This window comes from Macaca nemestrina, chromosome 17 (assembly GCF_043159975.1).
Source record: "Macaca nemestrina isolate mMacNem1 chromosome 17, mMacNem.hap1, whole genome shotgun sequence".
Taxonomy (NCBI): domain Eukaryota; kingdom Metazoa; phylum Chordata; class Mammalia; order Primates; family Cercopithecidae; genus Macaca; species Macaca nemestrina.
Genome location: NC_092141.1, coordinates 20903488 through 20927024, shown reverse-complemented (window position 1 = coordinate 20927024; position 23537 = coordinate 20903488). Strand labels below are relative to the sequence as shown.

Sequence of the window (23537 nt, the reverse complement as noted above, 5' to 3'; positions counted from 1 at the left end):
ATTTCTTTGTAATTTAACTTGATTATTTAGATTATACCTAGTTGTTTTTTTTTGTTTGTTTTTTTTTTTTGAGACAATCTTGCTCTGTCACCCAGGCAGTAGAGCAGTGGCACGATCTCGGTTCACTGCAACCTCTGCCTCCCGGGTTCAAGCGATTCTCCTGCCTCAGCCTTCTGAGTAGCTGGGATTACAAGCGCCCGCCACCACACCCGGCTAATTTTTGTGTCTTTAGCAGAGATGGGGTTTCTCCATGCTGGCCAGGCTGGTCTCGAAGTCCTGACCTCAGGTGATCCACCCACCTCGGCCTCCCAAAGTGCTGAGATTACAGGTGTGGGTCACCGTGCCTGGCCTAAACCTGTATTTTAAATGGTACCAAGGATGCTCAAGAAATATTAAATAATAATTTTAAGAGCCTTCATTATAGAAAACACTCTCAATGCTAAATACTTTTCGATAAGTAGAAAGTATAAGAAAAATTGGGTCTCTAGAAGTTCGTTCTTGCCTGCTATCCTCCTTGATAACTCTATCCAATCTTCAAGTCCTGCTTGGGCACCATCTCCTCCCTGAAACCTTTCAAGCCACCCAGCAGCCCTGCCCTCCATACCTGGACAGCGTTAATCACTTCCTTTTCAGTGTAGCCTCCATGGCATCTCACAAAGCATCACAATGATTACCCTTCACTGCCACGTGCCTCCCTAGACGGCAGTTCTCTGAGGGTCTGGCCTTTCATTCTGACTCCCACACCATCTATGTGGTGAGAACTTCATAAATGTTTGTTGAATAAGATTACATTATGGAAATAATCGAATCCAATACCCTCAGATTACAGAAAAAACAGAGCCCTGATGTGTTGTTTTATTTGCCTACACTCAGTATTAAGTAGAATCCTGAATAACGAAAGTTCTCATAGTCCATTTCAACTACTCGCCAGTTGCCATAAGAAAAGCAAACATTCCTGCAGCTTTATCTCAGCAAAATATCACTAAAACAAAGTACAGCAATCAAATCACATCCCGGGGCAAAAGTAAGTATGTCATTCACTAGGGATTAAACATTAAATGTTGCTTAATTTCATGTAGTCTCATGGTTGAAATCAGAATATTTTGAATTCTAACAAATTGTTGTCCTGGCTTCCTCACAGAGTTAGATAAATCATTATGTCTCTGTTCGCTCTCTTTCTCTCAGACATATGTGCCCTTACTGTAATTTATCTAGGATGATGGCTCACCCTGAATTCCAAGTTATTTTTAGAGCTGGGTGAAAAACATTTTTGTGAAATTTAACCAGAAAATGACCTTTATTCTGAAGGAAGTTTTGAAAGTTTCTATAACAACTCTCCTGAAAACGTTTAGTACACTGACTTTTAATGCCAACAAACACACAGGAGGAAGGGCGCATGCTGGAAGGACTGACTGGGAAGGCAAGTGTCATGAGCTGAGAAGGCTGTGCCACTCCCAACATCTATGATTTCACTTAAAAATAGCCTAAGCAGGTGCCCTATCACTTTCTTTTACCAAGCGTCCTAGCAAATATTTCCTGAGGACACGGCTGTGTCTCTTTAGGAGAGTCATATAGTAAGTAATCAATCTATTTCACCCACTGTTACACTTCCCACTTTTCTTCATAGATAGATTTTTTTCTCTCCTTATTTCTCTCACAGGGCCTTCTTCCTGGGGATTCAAGATAATGTCTGGAGTAATTTCCTTTTAGCCTAAAGGACTTCCTTTAATATAGCATTTCTTGAAGGACAAATCTGCAATCTACCAATTATCTGTCTTTGTTTATATGGGAATGTCTTTATTTTACCTTCAGTTTTGAAGGACAGTTTTAGATACAGAATTTCATGTATATTCTTTTTTTTTCCCCCCGAGACAAAGTCTCGCTCTGTCGCCCAGGCTGGAGTGCAATGGCACGATCTCAGCTCACTGCAACCTCTGCCTCCTGGGTTCAAGCGATTCTCCTTCCCCAATCTCCCAAGTAGCTGGGATTACAGGTGCACGCCACCACGCCCAGCTAAATTTGTATTTTTAGTAGAGACGGGGTTTCATCATGTTGGTCAGGCTGATCTTGAACTCCTGACCTCATGATCCACCCGCCTTGGCCTCCCAAAGTGCTGGGATTACAGGTGTGAGCCACTGTGCCCGGCCCATGTATATTCTTTGAATATACAGTTCTACTGCCTCATAGCTGCCATTTTTTAAATTAATGAAATTTCTAAGACGAATTTTACGTTCCCAGCAAAACTGAGCAGAAAGTACAGAGTTCCCATATACCCCTGTGTCCACATAAGTACAGCCTCCTCCATTATCCACATCCCCCGCCGGTGTTACACTGTTATAACCCATGTGCCTATGCTGTCACATCATTGTCACCCAGAGGGCAAAGTTTATATTAGTGCCCGCTCGGTGCTATGCATTCTCTTGGTTTGGACAAATGTATACTGACATAAATCTATCACTGTAATACCATACAGAATAGTTTCATTGCCCTAAAAATCCTCTGTGCTCCACCTATTCATCTCTCCCTCCTCCCCAACCCATGAACCTTTAACTATCTCCACAGTTTTGCCTTTTCCAGAATGTCATATTGTTGGAACCACATAGTATGTGGCCTTTCCAGATTGACTACTTTCACTTAGTAATATACATTTCAGTTTCCTCCATGTCTTTGCATAGCTTCATAGCTCATTTTTTTTTTTTTAGTACTGAATAATACTCAGTTGTCTGGATGTACCACAGTTTATCCATTCAAAGACATCTTGGTGGCTTTGAAGTTTCGGCAATTATGAATAAAGCTGCTATAAACATCTGTGTGCAGGTTTTTGAGCAGATGTAAGTTTTCAGTTTATCTGGGTAAATATCAAGGAGTGTGATTACTGCGTTGTATGGTAAGAGTCCATTTCATTTTGTAAGAAACTACCAACTGTCTTCCAAAGTGGCTGTAGCATTTTGCATTCCCACCAGTAATGAGTAAGAGTTTCTATTGCTCCACTTCCTTGCTAGCATTTGGTGATGTCAATGTTCTGGATTTTCGCCACTCTATTTGGTGTGCGGTGGTATCTCACTGTCATTTTAATTTGCATTTTCCTTATGAAATATGATGCAGAGCATCTTTTCATATCCTTATTTGCCACTTGTATATTTTCTTCACTGAGGTCTCTTCAGATCTCTCGTCTATTTTGTTTATTGTGTTGTTCATTTTTAATTTTTAAATTTTTTTTATTTTTGAGACAGAGTCTCACTTTGTCACCCAGGCTGGCGTGCACTGGCGTGATCTTGGCTTACTGCAACCTCTGCCTCCCAGGCTCAAGTGATTCTCCTGCCTCAGCCTCCCGAGTGGCTAGGATTACAGGCACATTGCCACTACCGTCCAGCTTTTTTTTTTTTTTTTTTTTTGATGCGAAGTCTTGCTCTGCTGCCCAGGCTGGAGTGCAGTGGCACGACCTCGGCTCACTGCAACCTCTGCCTCCTGGGTTCAAGCAATTCTCCTGCCTCAGCCTTCCGAGTAGCTGGGATTACAGGCCCACACCACCATGCCTGGCTAATTTTTGTATTTTTTTAGTACAGACGGGGTTTCACCATGTTGGCCCAGCTGGTCTCGAACTCATGACCTTGTGATCCACCCACCGTGGCCTCCCAAAGTGCTGGGATTACAGGCATGAACCATCACGCCTGGCCTAATTTTTGTATTTTTAGTAGAGACAGGGTTTCAACATGTTGGCCAGGCTGGTCTTGAACTCCTGACCTCACGTGATCCACCACGTCAGCCTCCCAAAGTGCTGGGATTACAGGCATGAACCACCACACCTGGCCCTATTTTTCATTGATGAGTTTTAACAGTTCTTTGTATAATTTAGATAACAGTCCCTTTTTTTTTTTTTTTTGTGAGACAGGGTCTCGCTCTGTGGCCCAGGCTGGAGTACAGTGGCTCACTGCCACCTCAACTTCCTGGTTTCAAGGGATTCTCCTGCCTCAGCTTCCCAAGTACCTAGGACTATGGCCACACCACACTGTGCCCAGCTAACTTAAAAAAAAAAAAAAAAAAAAACAACTGCAGAGACAGGGTCTTGCCATCTTGCCCAGGCTGTTCTCAAACTCCTGAGCTCAATGATCCTCTGATCTTGGCCTCCCAAAGTGCTGGGATTATAGACATGAGCCACCATTCCAGCTGATAGCAGTCCTTTAAAATGTGTCTTTTGAAAATATTGGCCAGGTGCGGTGGCTCACACTTTGGGAGGCCAAGGCAGGAGGATCATGAGGTCAGGAGTTTGAGACCAGCCTGACCAACATACTGAAACCTCATCTCTACTAAAAATACAAAAAAAAAAAAAAAAAAATTAGCCAAGCATGGTGGCACACGCCTATAATCCCAGCTACTTAGGAGGCTGAGGCAGGAGAATCACTTGAACCTGGGAGGCAGAGGTTGCAATGAGCCAAGATCACACCACTGCACTCTAGCCTAGGCGACAGAGCGAGACTCCATCTTTAAAAAAAAAAAAAAAAAAAAAAAGAAAATATTTTCTACTAGTCTGTGGTTTGTCTTCTCATTCTCTTGACATAGTCTTTCTCAGACTAGACGTTTGTAATTTTAATGAAGTCCAGTTTATCAACTATTTCTTTCATGGATCATGCCCAGAAATCACCACCATACCCAAGGTCATCAAATTTTCTCTTATGTTACCTTCTAGGAGTTTCATAGTTTTGCATTTTACATTTAGGTGTACGATCCATTTTGAGTTAACTTTTGTGAAAGTTGTAAAGTCTGTGTTTAGATTTTTTTTCTTTTCTTTTTTTTTTTTTTTTTTTTTTTTGCATGCAGGTAGTGTTTCGATACTATCTGCTGAAAAGACTATCGTTTCTCCATAGTCAAAGATCAGTTGGCTCTATTTATGTGAGTCTATTTCTGGGCTCTCTATTCTGTTCCATTGATCTACTTGTTGTTTCACCAATATCGCTGTCCTGATTAATGTAGCTTTATACTAAGTCTTGGAGTCAGGTAGTGTCAGTCCTCTAACTTGTTTCTCCTACAATATTGAGTTGGTTATTCTTGGTCTTTTGCCTTTCCGTATAAACTTTAGAATCAGTTTGTCAATATCCATAAAATAACTTGCTGGGATTTGGATTGGGATTGCATTGACTCTACAGATAAATTAGGAAGAAATTAGATCTTGATATTATTGAGTTGTTCTGTGAACATGGAATATCTATTTAGTTATTTGTTACATTTCATCAGTTTTATAGTCTGCCTCATTAAAAAACTTGTTCATACTGTAATGTCTTAATTTCAAATTCTACTTGTTCACCGCTGGTATACAGAAAAGTGATTCACGTTTATATATTCACCTTGCATCCTGCAATTTTGCTTAATCACTTATTAGTTCCAGGAGTTTCTTGTTCTTTCAGATTTTTTACATAAATGATTGCCATCTGTGAACAAATAAGTTTTTATTTCTTCATTCCCAGTCTCTACCATTTTTATTTCATTTTCTTGTCTTACCGCACTATATAGGACTTCCAGTATGATGTTAAAAAACAGCAATGATTCAATATGAGATTTGGGTGGGGAAAAATTTTTTTTAAAGCACTGATGAGAGGGAACATCCTTGCCTTGTTCCTGATCTTAGTGGGCAAGCTCTGAGTTCTTCACCATTGAGTATGATGTTGGCTGAGTTTTCTTGTAAGTATTTATCAAGTTCAGGGAGTTCCCCTCTACTCCTATTTGCTAAGAGTTTTAATCATGAATCAGAGATAGATACTGTTAAATACTTTCTCTGCATCTACTGATATGATCATGTGACTTTTTTTTTCCTCTTTAGTTTGTTGATGTGATGGATTATTTTTTTTTTTTTTCAGACAGGGTCTCACTCCGTCAACCAAGCTGGAGCGCAGTGGCGCAATCTCAGCTCATTGCAGCCCTTACCTCCCAGGCTTAATTTTTTCCGCCTCAGCCTCCCGAGTAGCTGGCACTACAGGAGTGTGCCACCACACCTGGGTCATTTTTGTAGAGACAGGGTTTCACCATTTTGCCCAGGCTGGTCTTGAACTCCCAGGCTTAAGTGATCCACTGGCCTCGGCCTCCCAAAGTACTGGGATTACAGGAATAAGCCACTGCGCCCAGCCAGATTACATTAGTTTTTGGTTTTGTTTTGAGACAGGGTCTCACTTTCTTGCCCAGACTGGAGTGCAGTAGTGTGATCACTACTCACTGCACCCTCAACTGCCCAAGCTCAAGCAATTCTCCCACCTCAGCCTTCTAAGTAGCTGAGACCACAGATGTACACTACCTCACCTGGCTGATTTTATTATTTGTAGAGATGAGGTCTTGCTCTGTTGCCCAAGCTGGTCTTGAATTCCTGGGCTCAATCAATTCTCCCACCTCGCCCTCCCAAAGTGCTGGGATTACAAGCATGAACACCGTGCCTAGCCTGATTTGAATATTGAGCCAGACTTGCATATCTTGGATAAATCCCACTTGGTCATGGTCTTGGTCATTTTCATACGTTATTGCATTCAATTTGTTAATATTTTGTTGAGGATATTTGCATCTATGTTCATGAGAGATACTGGTACATATTTTTATTTTCTTGTAATATCCTTGGTTTTGGTATTAGGGTAATGGAGGTCTCATAGGTTGAGTTAGAAAGTATTATCTCTGCTTCTATCTTCTGGGAGAGATTGTAGAGAATTGGTATAATTCTTTCTTAATTGTTGGATAGAATTCATCAGTGAATCCATCTGGGCTTGGTACTTTCTGTTTGGAAAGTCATTATTATTGATTCCATTTCTCTAATAAATATAGGCCCATTCAGAGTGTTTATTTCTTATTGCGTGAGTTTTGGCAGATTGTCTTTTGATGGAATTGGTCTATTTCATCTAGGTTATCAAGTAATGGGCACAGAGTTATTCATAGCATTCTTTTTTTTTTTTTTTTTTTTTGAGATGGAATTTTGCTCTTGTCGCCCTGGCTGGGGTGCAATGGTACGATCGCAGCTCACTGCAGCCTCCACCTCCCAGGTTCAAGCGATTCTCCTGCCTTGGCTCCCCAAGTAGCTGGGACAATAGGTGCATGCCACCACGCCCAGCTAATTTTTGTATTTTCAGTAGAGATGGTTTCACCATGTTGGCCATGCTGGTCTCGAACTCCTGACCTCAGGTGATCCACCTGCCTCAGCTTCCCAAAGTGCTGGGATTACAGGCTGGAGCTACCACGCCCAGCTTATTTATTTATTTATTTTGAGATGGAGTCTCACTCTGTTACCCAGGATAGAGTGCAGTGGTGTGATATTGGCTCAATGCAACCTCCACCTCCCAGGTTCAAACGATTTTCCTGCCTCAGCCTCCCGAGTAGCAGGGACTACAGGTGCACAACACCATGCCTGGCTAACTTTTGTATTTTTTTTTTTTTTTGAGACGGAGTCTCGCTGTGTCTCCCAGGCTGGAGTGCAGTGGCGTGATCTTGGCTCACTGCAAGCTCCACCTCCCGGGTTCACGCCATTCTCCCGCCTCAGCCTCCCAAGTAGCTGAGACTACAGGCGCCCGCCACCACGCCCGGCTAGTTTTTTTTTTTTGTATTTTTAGTAGAGACGGGGTTTCACCATGTTAGCCAGGATAGTCTCGATCTCCTGACCTCGTGATCCACCCGCCTCGGCCTCCCAAAGTGCTGGGATTACAGGCTTGAGCCACCGCGCCCGGCCTAACTTTTGTATTTTTGTAGAGATGTGGTTTCACCATGGTGGCCAGGCTGGTCTCGATCTCCTGATCTTAGGTAATGCGCCTGCCTCGGCCACCCAAAGTGCAAGGATTACAGGCGTAAACCACCACGCCCGGCTACATTTATTATTCTTTTCATGGGCTCTGTAGTGATGTCCTTGCTTTCATTTCTGATATTAGTCATTTGTGCCTTAGTTTTTTGGTTAACTTCCTTAGCCGGACTAGACGCTTATTGATTTTATTATCTTTTCAAAGAACCAGCTTTTAGTTTTGTTTGGTTTTCTCTACTGATTTCCTATTCTCAAATTTCATTGATTTCTGCTCTAATTTTTATTATTTTTCTTCTGCTTACTTTGGCTTTAATTTTCTCTTCTTTTTCTAGTTGCCTAAAGTATAAGCTTAGATTGTTGATTTTAGATCTTTCTTCTTTTCTAACACATACATTCAATGCTATAAATTTCCCTCTAAGCACTGCTTTTGCTGCATTCTACAAATTTGGTAAGGTGTTTTCATTTTTTTACTTCAAAATATTTTGTTTTCTCCTGAGATTTCTTCTTTAACCCATGCGTTATTTACAAGTATGTTGTTTAATCACTATTTGAGGGATTTCCAGTTATCTTTCTGTTACTGATTTCTAGTTCAACTCCATGGTGGTCTGGAAGCAGACAATGTATTTCTGTTCCTTTATATTTATTAAGGTGTGTCTTGTGGCCTAGAATGTGGTCTAAGTGAATGTTTCATTCACTTCGGAAGAATGTATAATCTGCTGTTGTTGGGCAAAGTAGTTTCTACATTTTAACTATATCCAGCTGACTGCTGCTGTTGAGTTGAACTATGTTCTAATTTTCTGCATGCCAAATCTGTCTTTCTGATAAAGGAGCACTGAAGTCTCCAAATATAATAGTGGATTCATCTCTTTCTCTGTGCAGTTCTATCAGTTTTTGCCTCACATATTTTGATGCTCTATTACATGCATATACATTAAAGATTATTGTCTTATTGGAGTATTGATCTGTGGTCATATTGTAATGCTCTTTATCCCTGATAACTTTCCTTGCTCTGTAGTCTGCTCTGTATAGAAATATAGCTACTCCCACTTTATTTAGTGTTAGTATGGTGGATCTTTCTTCATCTCTTTACTTTTAATCTATATGTGTCTTTATACTTAAAGTTGGTTTCTTGTAGACAACATATATTTGGGTCTTATTCTTTGATAAACTCTCACAATCTCTGCCTTTTAATTGATGTAACTGACAAAACCACTGACATTTAAAGTGATTATTGACATAGCTGGATTAACAGCTACCATATTGGTTAATTTTTTTTGTTACCCTTGTTCTTTGCTCCTCTTTTTGTCTTCCACAGTTCTTCTGCTCATTGTGGTTAACTGAGCATTTTATATGATTCCATTTCCTCTCCTTTCATAGCTTATCAATTATGCTTTTTTAAAAAAAACAAAACAAAAAACTTTTTTTAGTGGTTGCCCTAGAGTTTACAGTATATATTTCCAATGAATCCAAGTCCACTTTCAAATAACACTATACCACTCCACAGGTATTGCAAGTGCCTTATAATAACAAAATAATCCTGATTCTTCCCTCTCTTCCCTTGTACTGTTACTATCATTCATTTCACTTATAACTATCTCGGCTCACTGCAACCTCCACCTCCTGGATTCAAGTGATTCTCCTGCCTCAGCCTCCAGAGCAGCTGGGATTACAAGCACGTGCCACCACACCCAGCTAATTTTTGTATTATTAGTAGAGACAGGGTTTCACCATATTGGCCAGGCTGGTCTCAAACTCGTGATCTCAGGTAATCCACCCACCTTAGCCTCCCAAAGTGCTGGGATTTACAGGCATGAGCCACCGTGCCCAGCCCAGATGTAATTCTTATCTTTGCTGCTCTGTAGGTAGTAATTTTCCTCTCTGGCTTTTTTCTAGATTTTTTTTCTTTATCGTTGATATTCTGTAGTTTGACTATGATATGTCCGTATAGGCTTTTTTTTCCTTTATCCTGTGCTATGGTTTGAATGTTTTTGTCCCTTTCAAAATTCATGTTGAAACTCTATCCCCAATGCAATAGTATTAAGAGTTCTGACCTTTTGTAGGTGATTGAGTCATGAGTGCTCTGCCCTCATGAACGGGATTACATGCCGTTGTCCCTTTTTTCCACCCATTCTATCCCTTCTGCCAAGTGAGGACACTTAGATGGCACCTTCTATAACGAACAGGCCCTCACCAGACAGTGAACCTGCCAGTGCATTGATCTTCTACTTCCTAGCCTCTGGAACTGTAAGAAACACATTTCTGTCTTTTTATAAATTACCCAGTTTACAGGACTAAGACATCCTGCTTGGTGTTCTCTGAGGGGGAAATTCTCAATCACTATTCCTTAAAATATTGCTTCTAGGCCGGGCGCGGTGGCTCAAGCCTGTAATCCCAGCACTTTGGGAGGCCAAGACAGGCAGATCACGAGGTCAGGAGATTGAGACCATCCTGGCTAACACGGTGAAACCCCATCTCTACTAAAAAAAATACAAAAAACTAGCTGGGCGAGGTGGCGGAAGCCTGTAGTCCCAGCTGTTCGGGAGGCTGAGGCAGGAGAATGGCGTAAACCCGGGAGGCGGAGCTTGCAGTGAGCTGAGATCTGGCCACTGCATTCCAGCCTGGGCGACAGAGCGAGACTCCGTCTCAAAAAAAAAAAATATTGTTTCTATTTCTTTCTCTCTTTCCTCTTTCCAGCATTCCCGTTATGTATATGTTACATCTTTTGTAGTTATCTCACTTTCTTGGATATTCTGTTCCTGTTTTTTTCAGTCTTTTTTCTCTTTGCTTTTAAGTTTTGGAAGTTTCTATTGTCATATCTTCAAAGCTTCCAGATTCTCTCCTCTGCCATGTCCAGTCTACTGAGCCCATCAAAGACATTCTTCATTTCTGTTATATCACTTTTGATTTCTAGCATTTTTTCTTCTTAGCTTTTTCATCTTTCTGTTTACATTACCCATTAGTTCTTGCATGTTGTCTACTTTTCCATTAAAGCCCTTAGCATATTAACCATGATTTTTAAAAATTCTTGGCCTGATAAATCCAACATTCCTGCCATATCAAACTCTGGTTCTGATGCTTCTTCAGTCTCTTCTGTGTATTTTCCCTTTTAGTATGCCTTGTAATTTTTTATCAAAAGCTGGACAGGGCCGGGCATGGTGGCTCAAGCCTGTAATCCCAGCACTTTGGGAGGCCGAGACGGGCGGATCGCGAGGTCAGGAGATCGAGACCATCCTGGCTAACACGGTGAAACCCCATCTCTACTAAAAAATACAAAGAAAAAAAAACTAGCCGGGCCAAGTGGCGGGCGCCTGTAGTCCCAGCTACTCGGGAGGCTGAGGCAGGAGAATGGCGGGAACCCGGGAGGCGGAGCTTGCAGTGAGCTGAGATCCGGCCACTGCACTCCAGCCTGGGCGACAGAGCCAGACTCCGTCTCAAAAAAAAAAAAAAAAAAAAAAAAAAAAAAAAAAAAAAAAAAAAAAAAGCTGGACAGGATGCACTGGGTAAAAAGAACTGTGGTAAGCAGGCCTTTAGTAATGTAGTGGTAAGGTGCTGGAGGGAGGGGAAGTGTTCTACAGTCCTATGATTAGGTCTCAGTTTTTTGGTGAGCCTGTGAACTATAAATTTCACCAGTGCCTCTCAGTTTTCCCCCTTTAGGTGGGACAGGATGGCTAGAGAGGGCTGGAGTTGGGCATTAATTTCCCCCACACGAAAGAATAGAGTGAGCTGAAGTTGAGTATTACCTTTCCCCAAAGTAAGTTAGGCTCCGGTAAAATAGTTTCTCCTGAGGGCAGGCCTTGTTAAGACGAGCAGAATGCTCTGGCATATTTCAAAGTGATGATTTTTTTTTTCCTTCCCTCTGCTGGAAGCACAAGGGGATTTCTCTCCAATATTCATTGTGAGGGGCTGGTAGAACTCTTGGAGGTAAAACTTACGAAAGCATGAGCACCCCTCAAGACTGGGTCCCACTGAAGTTTTTAACTCTCTGTGTTACACTGTTCTTGCATTGCTATAAAGAAACACCTGGGCTGGGTGTGGTGGTTCACACCTGTAGTCCCAACACTTTGGAAGCTGAGGCAGGCATATTGCTTGAGTCCAGGAGTTCAACACTAGCCTGGGCAACATGGTGAAATCCTGTCTCTTCAAAAAAATAGAAAAATAAGGCAGGTGTCATGGCATGTGCCTGTGGTCTCAGGTACTCACGGAGGCTGAGGCAGAAGGATCACTTGAGCCCAGGAGGCTGAGGCTACAGTGAGCTGAGACTGGGGCAGTATACTCTCACCTGGGTGACACAGTGAGACCCCTTCTCAAAAAATAAAAATAACAAAACACCACCTGAGGGTAGGTAATTTATAAAGAGGTTTAATTGGCTCATGGTTCTGCAGGTTTTGCAGCAAGCATGGTGCCAGCATCTGCTCAGCTTCTGGGGAGGCCTCAAGAAGTTTACAATCATGGTGGATGGTGAACAGGGAGCAGTTGAGAGTGGGGGTGAGATAGAACAAGGGGGAAGATACCACAAACTTTTACACAGCCATATCTTGTGAAAACTCACTCACTGTTGCAAGGACAGCACCAGGAGGATGGCATTAAACCATTTCATAAGATTCCTCATGATCCAATCACCTTCCACCAGACCCCGTCTCCAACACTGGGGATTACAAGTGAACATGGGATTTTAGTGGGAACAACATTCAACTAAATCACTCTCAGACTTGTTTACAGGAGTCTCCAGCAATTTGTCAATTACACTTCATATTTTCCTACCACAGGACTGGTTCCCACATAGGTTTCTGCTCCAGTAAATGTGATTCCATGGATCCACCTGTCTGTCTCTTATTTTGGGGGCAACAGTGTGCGGTATGATTTCATGTCTCTGATGTATCTATGAAGAGTCGATTTTTGGTTTGCTAAGCTTTTTACTTGTTAGGAACAAGTGGCAACTTTTTTTTTTTTTTGAGACAGAGTCTCACTCTGTCACCCAGGCTGGAGTGCAGTGGCCTGATCTCGGCTCACTGCAAACTCCGCCTCCCAGGTTCAAGCAATTCTCTGCCTCAGCCTTCCGAATAGCTGGGATTACAGGTGCCTGCCAACACGCCCAGCTAATTATTTTTTTATTTTTTATTTTTAGTAGAGACAGGGTTTCACCATCTTGGCCAGGCTGGTCTTGAACTCCCGACCTCATGATCCACCTGCCTAGGCCTCCCAAAGTGCTAGGATTACAGGCGTGAGCCACCATACCCAGCCTATAAGTGGCAACTTCTAAGCTACCTACCTGCTGGACTGAAAGCTAAAAGCCCTGCTGCTTATAATGAGAAGCCAGACACTAATCATAGAACTGTTGTTCCCTTGCATGTGATGAGTAATTTTTCTTTTGCTGTTTTTGAGCTTATGCCTTTGGCTTTCAACAGTTTGACTAGGATGTATCTAGATGTGGTGGATCTCTTTGTGACTGTCCTACTTGGAGCTCACAAAGTTTCTTGGATATGTATATTAATGTTTGTGGTAGCCTAAATAATACCTTTCAAAGATGTCCACATTCTAATCCTAATCTCTAGAATCAGTGGGCATGTTACTTCACTTATATGGTAAAAAGAAACTTTGCAGCTGTGATTAAATTAAGAATCTTGAAATAGGGAGATTATTCTAGACCCGCCAGAAGAAATCAAGCACTGCTGATGGCTTAATTTTAGGACTTCCAACTTTGAGAACTGTAAGATAATAAATATGTGGTTTATTAAGCCACTAAATTTGTGGTAATTTTATTATAGCTCTCGGCAAGTATGTCACAGACTCCTGCTGCTCTTACTCAAAGTTCCATGTTTTTTCATGAATAAATGCTTCTTTTTTAAAAAACGGAGTTTTGGCCGGGCGCGGTGGCTCAAGCCTGTAATCCTAGCACTTTGGGAGGCCAAGACGGGCGGATCACGAGGTCAGGAGATCGAGACCATCCTGGCTAACACGGTGAAACCCCGTCTCTACTAAAAATACAAAAAATTAGCTGGGCGAGGTGGCGGGCGCCTGTAGTCCCAGCTACACGGGAGGCTGAGGGAGGAGAATGGCGTAAACCCGGGAGGCGGAGCTTGCAGTGAGCTGAGATCCGGCCACTGCACTCCAGCCCGGGCGACAGAGCGAGACTCCGTCTCAACAAAAAAAAATAAATAAATAAAAAAAAAATAAAAAATAAAAAACGGAGTTTTGCTCTTTTGCCCAGGCTGGAGTGCAATGGTGAGATCTTGGCTCACTGCAACCTCTGCCTCTTGGGTTCAAGAGATTCTCCTGCCCCATCCTCTTAAGTAGCTGGGATTACAGGCATGCACCACCAAGCCCGGATAATTTTTGTATTTGTAGTAGAAACGGGGTTTCACCATGTTGGCCAGGCTGGTCTCGAACTCCTGACCTCAGATGATCCACCCACCTCAGCCTCCCAAAGTGCTGGGATTACAGGCATAAGCCACCATGCCTGGCCAAAGAAATGCCTCTTGATTTATTGCATGTCTTAGGTCAATTTCCACACCCATGAAATGGCTGTTTTTGACAATTTCGTCCTGTTTCATACTTTTTTTTTTTTTTTTTAAGACGGAGTCTCGCTCTGTCGGCCGGGCTGGAGTGCAGTGGCATGACTCAGCTCACTGCAAGCTCTGCCTGCCGGGTTTACGCCATTCTCCTGCCTCAGCCTCCTGAGTAGCTGGGACTACAAGCGCCCGCCACCTCGCCCAGCTAGTTTTTTGTATTTTTTAGTAGAGACGGGGTTTGACCGTGTTAGCCAGGATGGTCTCAATCTCCTGACCTCGTGATCCGCCTGTCTCGGCCTCCCAAAGTGCTGGGATTACAGGCTTGAGCCACCGGGCCCGGCCCATACTTTTTTAATAGGTTGGTTTTCTAGGAGATTTCCCAGCCTCCTTGTCTGCCATACCAGATACCTTGCCCTCTTTCCAAGGACCTTTTATCCATTCAGACACTCTATGCCTTAATTTTTTTTTTTTTTTTTTAAATAGAGATGGAGTCTTGTTATGTTGCCCAGGCTGGTCTTGAACTCCTGGACTCACGTGATCCAGTGATCCTCCTACCTTAGCCTCCCGAAGTGCTGGAATTACAAGTATGAGCCACCATGCTTGGCTAAAGAAAATTCTATGCTATTTAACTGGAGAACTGAATCCATTAACATTCAGTGTTATTATTGATAAGAACTTAATACTGCCATTTTGTTCCTTATTTTCTGGTTGTTTTGTAACTCCTCTCTTCCTTTCTTCTGTTCTTCCTTTGTGGTTAAGTGATTTTCTCTGGTAGAATGTTTTGTTGCTTTGTATTTTTAGTAAACCTATTGTAAGTGTTTTGTATTGTGGTTCCCATGAACCTTACAAAAAAAATCTCACAGATGTAACAAGTCATTTTAAAGAGATGACAACTTACCTTAAATAACAAAGAAACAAATAGAAATAAAGAAAAATATGTTTAAAAAAAACACTTCTACACTTTATCCTCATCCCCCCCATTGACTTTTAGTTGTCTCAATTTACATAATTTTATATTATCTACCTCTTAACAGGTTGCTATACCTATTATTGTTTTGATAGATTTGTCTTTTCTAGCTCCACACTAGAGTTATGAGTGAATTGCACACCACAATTACAGTATCAGAGTATTCTGGGTTTGTCCATGTACTTACCTTGATCAGTGGGTTTTATACCTTCAATGGTTTCCTATTTGCACATCGAGTGTTTTCTTTCTGTTTGAAGAACTCCCTTTAGCATTTCTTGTAAGGTGGATTTAGTGGTGGTAAATTCTCTCAACTTTGGTTGTCTGGGAAATACTGTATCTCTCTTTCATATTTGAAGGACAATTTTGCTGGATACAGTATTTTTGAATGGCAGTTATTTTTTTTCTTTCAGCACTTTGAAAATGTTGTTCCACACCTCCCTGGCCTGTATGGCTTCCTGTATGCTTTTTTGCATCGTGGTTCCCATGAGGCTTCTTCATCGAGAAGTCTGTTGCCAGACAAATTGGAGCTCCTTTATGTTATTTGCTTCTTTTTTCCTGCTGCTCTTAGGATTCTCTCTTTGTTGACCTTTAAGAGTCTGATTATTATATGCCTTGGGGTCTTATTTGGGTCAAATTTGATGTTCTCTGATTTTCCTGCTCCCGAATATTTGTATCTTTCTTAAGTTGTGTAAAGTTTTCTGTTGTTATTTCTCAGACTAAGGTTTCTACCCTTTGCTCTTGCTCAACTCTCTCCTGAACACCAATAATTCTTAGTCTGGGCCTTTTCAGGTAGTTTTCTATATCTTATGGGCAATCTTCATGGCTTTTTGTTATTTTTTTTTCACTTTTGTGTATTTTCTGGTTTTGTTTGTTGGTTTGTTTTTTATAGTTTTGCTCTGTCGCCTAGGCTGGAGTGCAGTGGCATGATCCTGGCTCACTGCAACTTCCACTTCCTGGGTTCAAGCGATTCTCCTGCCTCAGCCTCCTAAGTAGCTGGGATTTCAGGTGCACGCCATCACACTCGGCTAATTTTTTATACTTTTTGGTAGAGACAGGATTTCACCACATTGGCCAGGCTGGTCTCCAACTCCTGTACCTCAAGTGATCTACCCTTGGCCTCCCAAAGTTCTGGGATTACAGGCATGAGTCACCGTGCCCAGCCGTGTATTTTCAAATCGTCTTTCAGCTCACTGATTCTTTCCTCTGCTTGATCCATTCTGCTGCTGAAAGCCATTAATGAATTTTTCAGTTTAGCAAATGTATTTCTCAGTTCTGAGATTTCTGTTTTTTATTTCAATATCTTTGTTAAGTTTCTCTGATAAATTTCTGAATTTTGTGTGTGTGTGTGTGTGTGTGTGTGTGTGTGTGACCTTGGAGATCATTGAGTTTCCTTGAAACTACTATTTTGAATTCTTTTTTAAAAAATTATTTTTTAGGGCTGGGCATGGTGGCTTCTCCCTGTAATCCCAGTGTTTTGGGAGGCTTAGGTGGGAGGATTGCTTGAGCCCAGGAGTTTGACAGCAGTCTGAGCAACATGGTGAGAACTTGTCTCTACAAAAAATATAAAGTAAATTTCAAAAATTATTTTATTTTTTAAATAGAGACACTATCTCACCATGTTGCCCAGGCTGGTCTCAAACTCCTGGGCTCATGTAGTCCTCCTGTCTTAGCCTCCTTGATGCTTGGGATTACACGCCTGAGTCACTGTGCTGGCCTATTTTGAATTCTTGATCCTCCCACACTGTGCCCAGATGACCTGTAGGTAAAAACCTCCTGCAGTGTTGTGTTGCTGAGTAGCCATTATGATTTGCCATCTCCTTTGAATTACAGAGCAGAGTTTCCAGGGCTGGGGATGGCAGTCCTGCCTCCCACCTTTGTCTCTGCCTGTCCTCAGGATTTCCCCCTTCAGGCACTTGAGATGCTTCCTGTGGGTTAAGGCAGGGACAAATCTCCTGCTAGGGAATCCAAGATGATGAGGATGTTGGTTGTTCATCTCAGTCTTAACTTTTTCCAGTGCAAAAATGGTGACTTGCAGGGAAATTTTCCTCACACTTGGTGCCAGGTAGAATGGATGTGGAAGTCCAATTCTCTTACCAACTGCTGGGAGCTTTTTCATTTCTCCATGGCCTCGAGAATTGTCTCATCTTCATGTATGAGTTCTGGGACATTTCTGGTGATAATCTCAGCACTATACATTTGTTTTTGGTTTTCTGTGGAAGTGAGTGAAGTCAGTTTGTTTCTATGTTGCTACTTTGGAACCAGAAGTAGTCCAAATATATATTCTCATTTCTGCACTCTTTTTGTTAACCCCATGTTCAGTGGGCTGACTTCCATGTGTACTTCAGGGCCCCAAGTTCTGCCATAGCCCAAGGCTTCAGAGTCTTCACTGATATAAGGCACGCTGGTTTTGGTCTACAACAGTGACAGCATTTAAAATGTCCTGAGATCACTGGCTACAGCAAGACCCCCAGCTCTGTTCAGCAACTCAACAGACTCTAAGCGCCACAAATTTCCCAAGGACTTATTAATATAACTATCCCACTGCTAGAAATTAAAATCTTGATAACACAGACAAAAAACCCTAATCACATAGAAATTATGTCTCTGAAATAATCCTATCCAAATGCCTTCACAGTAATGCATGTCAATTAGGAACTTTCAAGAAGAGATGCCTTTTAAGACATTATATATGCCAAGTTAAATAAAAAATGTTTGGGGAAAAAGGCAATATCCTTAATTCCAAGTTTATGAGAAAAAAAGACAGTAGATCATTGCAAAACTTACCTCTTGTTGTAAGAATTAACGTTTCCTCACTTTAACCAGTACCCTTGGCCTGGGGTCAATTGCTATAGTTCTCCAACCACATCTTCCTTCTGATTCAGTAAGAAACCACATTTTGTTTCTTGCAATTCATTGTTTTTTCCACAAAATAAATTCTCTTTAAATTCAAGTCTGGGCCGGGCGCGGTGGCTCAAGCCTGTAATCCCAGCACTTTGGGAGGCCGAGACGGGCGGATCACAAGGTCAGGAGATCGAGACCATCCTGGCTAACACGGCGAAACCCCGTCTCTACTAAAAACACAAAAAATTAGCCGGGCGAGGTGGCGGCGCCTGTGGTCCCAGCTACTCGGGAGGCTGAGGCAGGAGAATGGCGTGAACCCGGGAGGCGGAGCTTGCAGTGAGCTGAGATCTGGCCACTGCACTCCAGCCTGGGCGACAGAGCGAGACTCCGTCTCAAAAAAAAAAAAAAAAAAAAAAAAAAAAAAAAAAAAAAAAAAAAAATTCAAGTCTGACTTGCTTTTTGCTTAAGATCAAATTGCTAGCTGCCATTTTTCTATTGAGATATAAATAAATTTGAGGTGTGAATGACCACTTCACATGGTTGATACAGCAAACTATTGTTGGAACCAGGCAGATCTTGGATCAAATACCAACATCATACTGACTAAGTGAGTACCTCTGAACAAGTTACTTAATGTTTTAGCCAGTTTCCTCATCTGCAAAATGTATCTAATATCTGCCTTATAAGATTGCAGAAAGGATTAAATACATATATGCATGTTTTTTGTTTTCTGTTTTGTTTTTGTTTTTGTTTTCTGAGACAAGGTCTCACTCTGTCACCTAGGCTGGAGTGCAGTAGTGTGATCTCAGCTCACTGCAGCCTTGACTTCTGGGATTCAAACGATCCTCCCACCACAGCCTCCCAAGTAGCTGGGACTACAGGTGCACGCCATCATGCCCAGATAATTTTTTGTAGAGATCCAGTTTTGCCACGTTGCCCAGGTTGGTCTTGAGCTCCTGAGGTCAGGCAATCTGCCTGCCTCAGTCTCCCAAAGTGCTGGGATTACAAACATGTGCTATGCTACAGCCCCCAGGCTTATATGTAGATTAGGAGGCCTTTGATTTGGTTTAGCTAAATGATATTATTACGACAACTACTGGATTATCTATCTGGAGTGGGTGTTAGGTAATATAAGAAACAATAAAGAGAAGGAACGAAGAAAATGGATAAATTATTATTCTTCCTTGTGCCCAACACTAATGGGCAACAAAATTAACTACAGATGCTCTTCAATTTACATAGGGTTATATCTCAATAAACCCATCATAAGTTGAAAATACCATAAATAAAAATGCATTTAATACACCTAACCTACCAAACATCATAGCTTAGCCTAACCTACCTTAAACATGCTCAGGATGCTTACATTAGCCTACAGTTAGGCAAAATCATCTCAGATAAACCTATTTTATAATAAAGTGTTGACTATTTCATGTAATTTATTAATGCTGTACTGAAAATGAAAAACAGAATGGGTGTATAGGTACTTGAGTATAGTTTCTACATGCATATGACTGTTGAACCATCATAAAGTTGAAAAATGGTTGAGTAAAACCATCTAAGCTGGGAACCATCTGTGGTTTAAATTTCCTTATCTCTCCTTATCCAGCAATGGAAAATGAAGCGACCTTTTAAAATTCCCCTTTTCATTAACTGAGATGCGTCTACAAGTACAATATTCTACCACATGCAACATTCTAAGAAATGTAACGTTTTCCCGTAAACCTGCATTTAAAAGTTTTTAAACACATTTTCTGAAGAATTGCTGAGAAACATTCCATTAAGTACCACAATTGAAAAACTGACAGGTTGATTTCTTTTTTTTTTTTTTTTTTTGAGATGGAGTCTCGCTTTGTCGCCCAGGCTAGAGTGCAGTGGAGCGATCTCGGCTTACTGCAAGCTCCGCCTCCTGGGTTCATGCCATTCTCCTGCCTCAGCCTCCTGAGTAGCTGGGACTACAAGCACCAGCACCATGCCTGGCTAATTTTTCATATTTACTTTTAGTAGAGACAGGGTTTTACCATGTTAGCCAGGATGGTCTTGATCTCCTGACCTCGTGATCCACCCGCCTCAGCCTCCCAAAGTACTGGGATAACAGGCATAAGCCACCGTGCCCGGCCTACAGGTTGATTTTTTTTTTAATCCACTAGAATGGTGGGGGTCTCTACCATTTCTCTGAATAGATTCCTTTGGAAATCTGATTTTTACTATGTCTGCTAAAAGGCAACTATATAAAAAATTGTGGAAGTGATTTCAGGAGACCTACAAAACCCTTGAAGCCCATCTGTACACTCCAAGTTACAATACCTACTTTTACTGGAAAATCTTTTTTTTTTTTTTTTTTTTGGAGACAGAGTCTCACTCTGTCACCCAGGCTGGAGTGCAGTGGCGTGATCTGGGCTCATTGCAATATCCGCCTCCTGGGTTCAAGTGGTTCCTCTGCCTCAGCCTCCCAACTAGCTAGGATTACAGGCATGCACCACTATGCCCAGCTAATTTTTGTAATTTTAGTAGAGACAGCATTTCACCATGTTGGCCAGGCTGGTCTCGAACTCCTGACCTCAGGTGATCCACCCACCTTGGCCTCCCAGAGTGCTGGGATTACAGGCGTGAGTCACCATGCCCAGCCTGGAAAATCCTTCTGCAATGCAAATATTCACCATTTAAACTTGGGTGAATTAGTAAACCTGGGTTTTTATAAATCTAGATTCCTTAAACTGAGGCAGTCCAGCATGACAAATGAAATGCTTGTTAGATTTATAGTTCCTGCATGTCGGAGCAACTGATTTGGAATAAAAATGTTGCCGCCATTTACTTCCTCTGTTTGATTTGGGAACTTATCCCATTTGGACCCCAGTTTTCTCACCTCCAGAATGAGTAGATTCTCATTCTACCTGCATCTCAAGGCAGTTATAAGATAAGACCTAAAGAGGTAACAGTTCCTTATTCACCGTAAAGCATTACATGTTGAATGGAGTCTGCTGGAATGATCGGTCTTCAGACCTGTCCTCAGCTGCTACAAGCATCCTCTACTGCCGCATGTCTACATCGGGTGAGTGTTTCTCAACCTGAGAGTAAGAAATTAGATCACAAGAAAGCCCAGAATTGTCTAGAACCTCCTGCCAGAGTTCCTAGAACCCTTGGTTGCACTTGACCTGTCCACAGGTGGTCTCTCTCTGGTGGCCTAAGAAAGGCCACTTGATTCATCTCTATGTTTCCTGTGCCATGCACAAGCTTGATGCTGAATAAACATCTGCTGACTTAATGATAAACAAATGAAAAGTAGATGTGAAAAAGAGCAAACACTTTTAACATGTTAGGCTCCCTCGCTGTAATCTTCTAGTTTTCAGTAACTGGGATTTCAGGACCCCAATTGCTGCCCCAAAGAGCCAGTAGTCAGCAATAACTACAACTCTTTTGTGCAAGCTGCCAGATTGGATCCTCCGAAGGGGATCACACAAGTGTATGAGAACCACTATTTGACTGTCATAATTTGTAAATCTCATGGGTTAAAATGAGAGGAAAAAAACTGACCCTCTGTAAATATCTGACAATGGATAGGGAGAGAGGAACTATGCTCCTTTCAGGTGTTTTTTATGTATTACAAAATGCTGTAACGTCACAATCCTTCATTCCTTTGAAAATGTTGTAGAAAACACTATATATGCCAACTTCACAAATCTGAAGTACATTTTTATTTCTAATATAATTAATATTTTGCCCATCCTGTGGCTATTTCTAACATGGCAGCTTTGAGTGAAACAATATTACACAGATGTCCAAATCATATTTTAAAAACAAGTAATTTTGGATGGGCACAGTGGCTCATGCCTGTAATCCCAGCATTTTGGGAGGCCAAGGCTGGCAGATCACTTGAGGTCAGGAGTTCAAGACCAGCTTGGCCAACATGGTGAAACTCCATCTTTACTAAAAATACAAAAATTAGGCCGGGCGCAGTGGCTCACACCTGTAATCCCAGCAGTTTGGGAAGCCGAGGTGGGCGGATCACCTGAGGTCAGGAGTTTGAGACTAGCCTGGCCAACATGGTGAAACCCTGTCTCTACTAAAAATACAAAAATTAGCCAAGCATGGTGACAGGTGCCTGTTATCCCAGCTACTCGGGAGGCTGAGGCAGGAGAATCACTTGAACCTGGGAGGTGGAGGTTGCAATGAGTCAAGATTGCACCACTGCACTCCAGCCTGGGCAACATACAAGACTCCACCTCAAAACCAAACAAAACCCCAAGTAATTTTTAGCCTATTACTATGAAAGGAAAATATCTTGGGCTCCTTCAAGCTGGGAACTGCTCAAGGCAAATCTATCTCCTATTCTATTCATAGTCATCCCTTTGCTCACAGAGATAGATGCATATTTTGATTGCCTCCTTTGGAAAAACTCTTCAGAAACTCAAAAGAATGTAACCAATTGTCTCTCACCTACCTGTGACCTGGAAGGCCTGGGAGTAATGGTGGGGTGGGGAAGGGGGGTGAGGGGGTGGGAGGGCTTGCTTGCTTTGAGTTGTCCCTGCATTTCTGGATGGAACTAATGTACTTCTTGCATATATTGACTGATGTCTCATGTCTTCCTAAAATGTATAAAACTAAGTTGTTCCCCAACCACCTTGGGCGCACATGTCTTCAGGACTTTCCGAGGCTGTGTCATGGGCACATCCTCAACCCTGGCAAAATAAACTTTCTAAATTAACTGAGACCTGTCTCAGATTTTCTCGGTTCACATTTTGGTAACCATGGGGGTATTCTGAGTGGGGATGCCCTTGACCTTTGACAAATTTCCTACCGGTGCTTGGTACCAGCATGAACTACCTTTATGACAATTTGCTGGGGTCTGAAAGCACTCCCTCCAGAGAATCCCTGATCTCCCAAAATTTGATCAAGATCTAAAGTTTATTTTGCTGTATAACTCCTCTCATTTTTTGGAGTTTTACCTGCTTCCAGCACAAGGAAGACAAGTGATTTTCCTGCTTCCATGATGATGGAAGGCAGTAACTCCTGTGTGGAGTTTGAGATTAGGGTTTTGTTTTTTTTTTTCTTTCCTGCTTGTAGAAACCACTCTTCAGCCTGAGACCAATCTCTAGGTAAGTAACTGAACTGGGTTTTGTCTTGGTTAAAGTTAAGATTAACAACTAACTGGTCATAATTCCTCCTTACCATTAGAGTGCTCAGTGATCCTATTGCTCTGTGTGTGTGTGTGTGTGTGTGTGTTTGCTATTTTGTTCCTGTCTGAAGTTTTTGTTTAAGGATCCTAATTCTAGTTCAGAGATGCATTCTAAAGGGACTTCACTATTGCTTTTTCTCTCAAATTTAATCTTAATTCAGTTTGTCTGTATGCACTTGTGTGAGGAACTGAACTGTTTTTCTCAGTTGAGAAGAAAAAAGGCGTTTTGCTCCTCCCAGCCGAAAGGTGCCCCTGGGTGACCGGTGGCCTCCTGGGGGTGTCTGG

The 23537-nt window shown here is 41.9% G+C and overlaps 1 protein-coding gene across 4 annotated transcripts in view; it reads right to left on the bottom strand.

Annotated features, from left to right (window-relative positions):
* The window catches only part of LOC105493314 (dehydrogenase/reductase 7B), a 66167-nt gene that overhangs the window by 29742 nt on the left and 12888 nt on the right, over positions 1-23537 (bottom strand). The window contains exon 1 of one of the 4 annotated variants that reach the window (XM_071082526.1): positions 18020-18188. The exons of 2 other annotated variants lie outside the window; for them this stretch is intronic. The gene's annotated coding sequence lies outside the window, so the exon portion shown is untranslated. Of the gene's footprint in view, positions 1-604; positions 1989-18019; positions 18189-23537 lie in introns of those variants that run through there. One more of the 4 variants, XM_011760876.3, reaches the window with a different exon arrangement.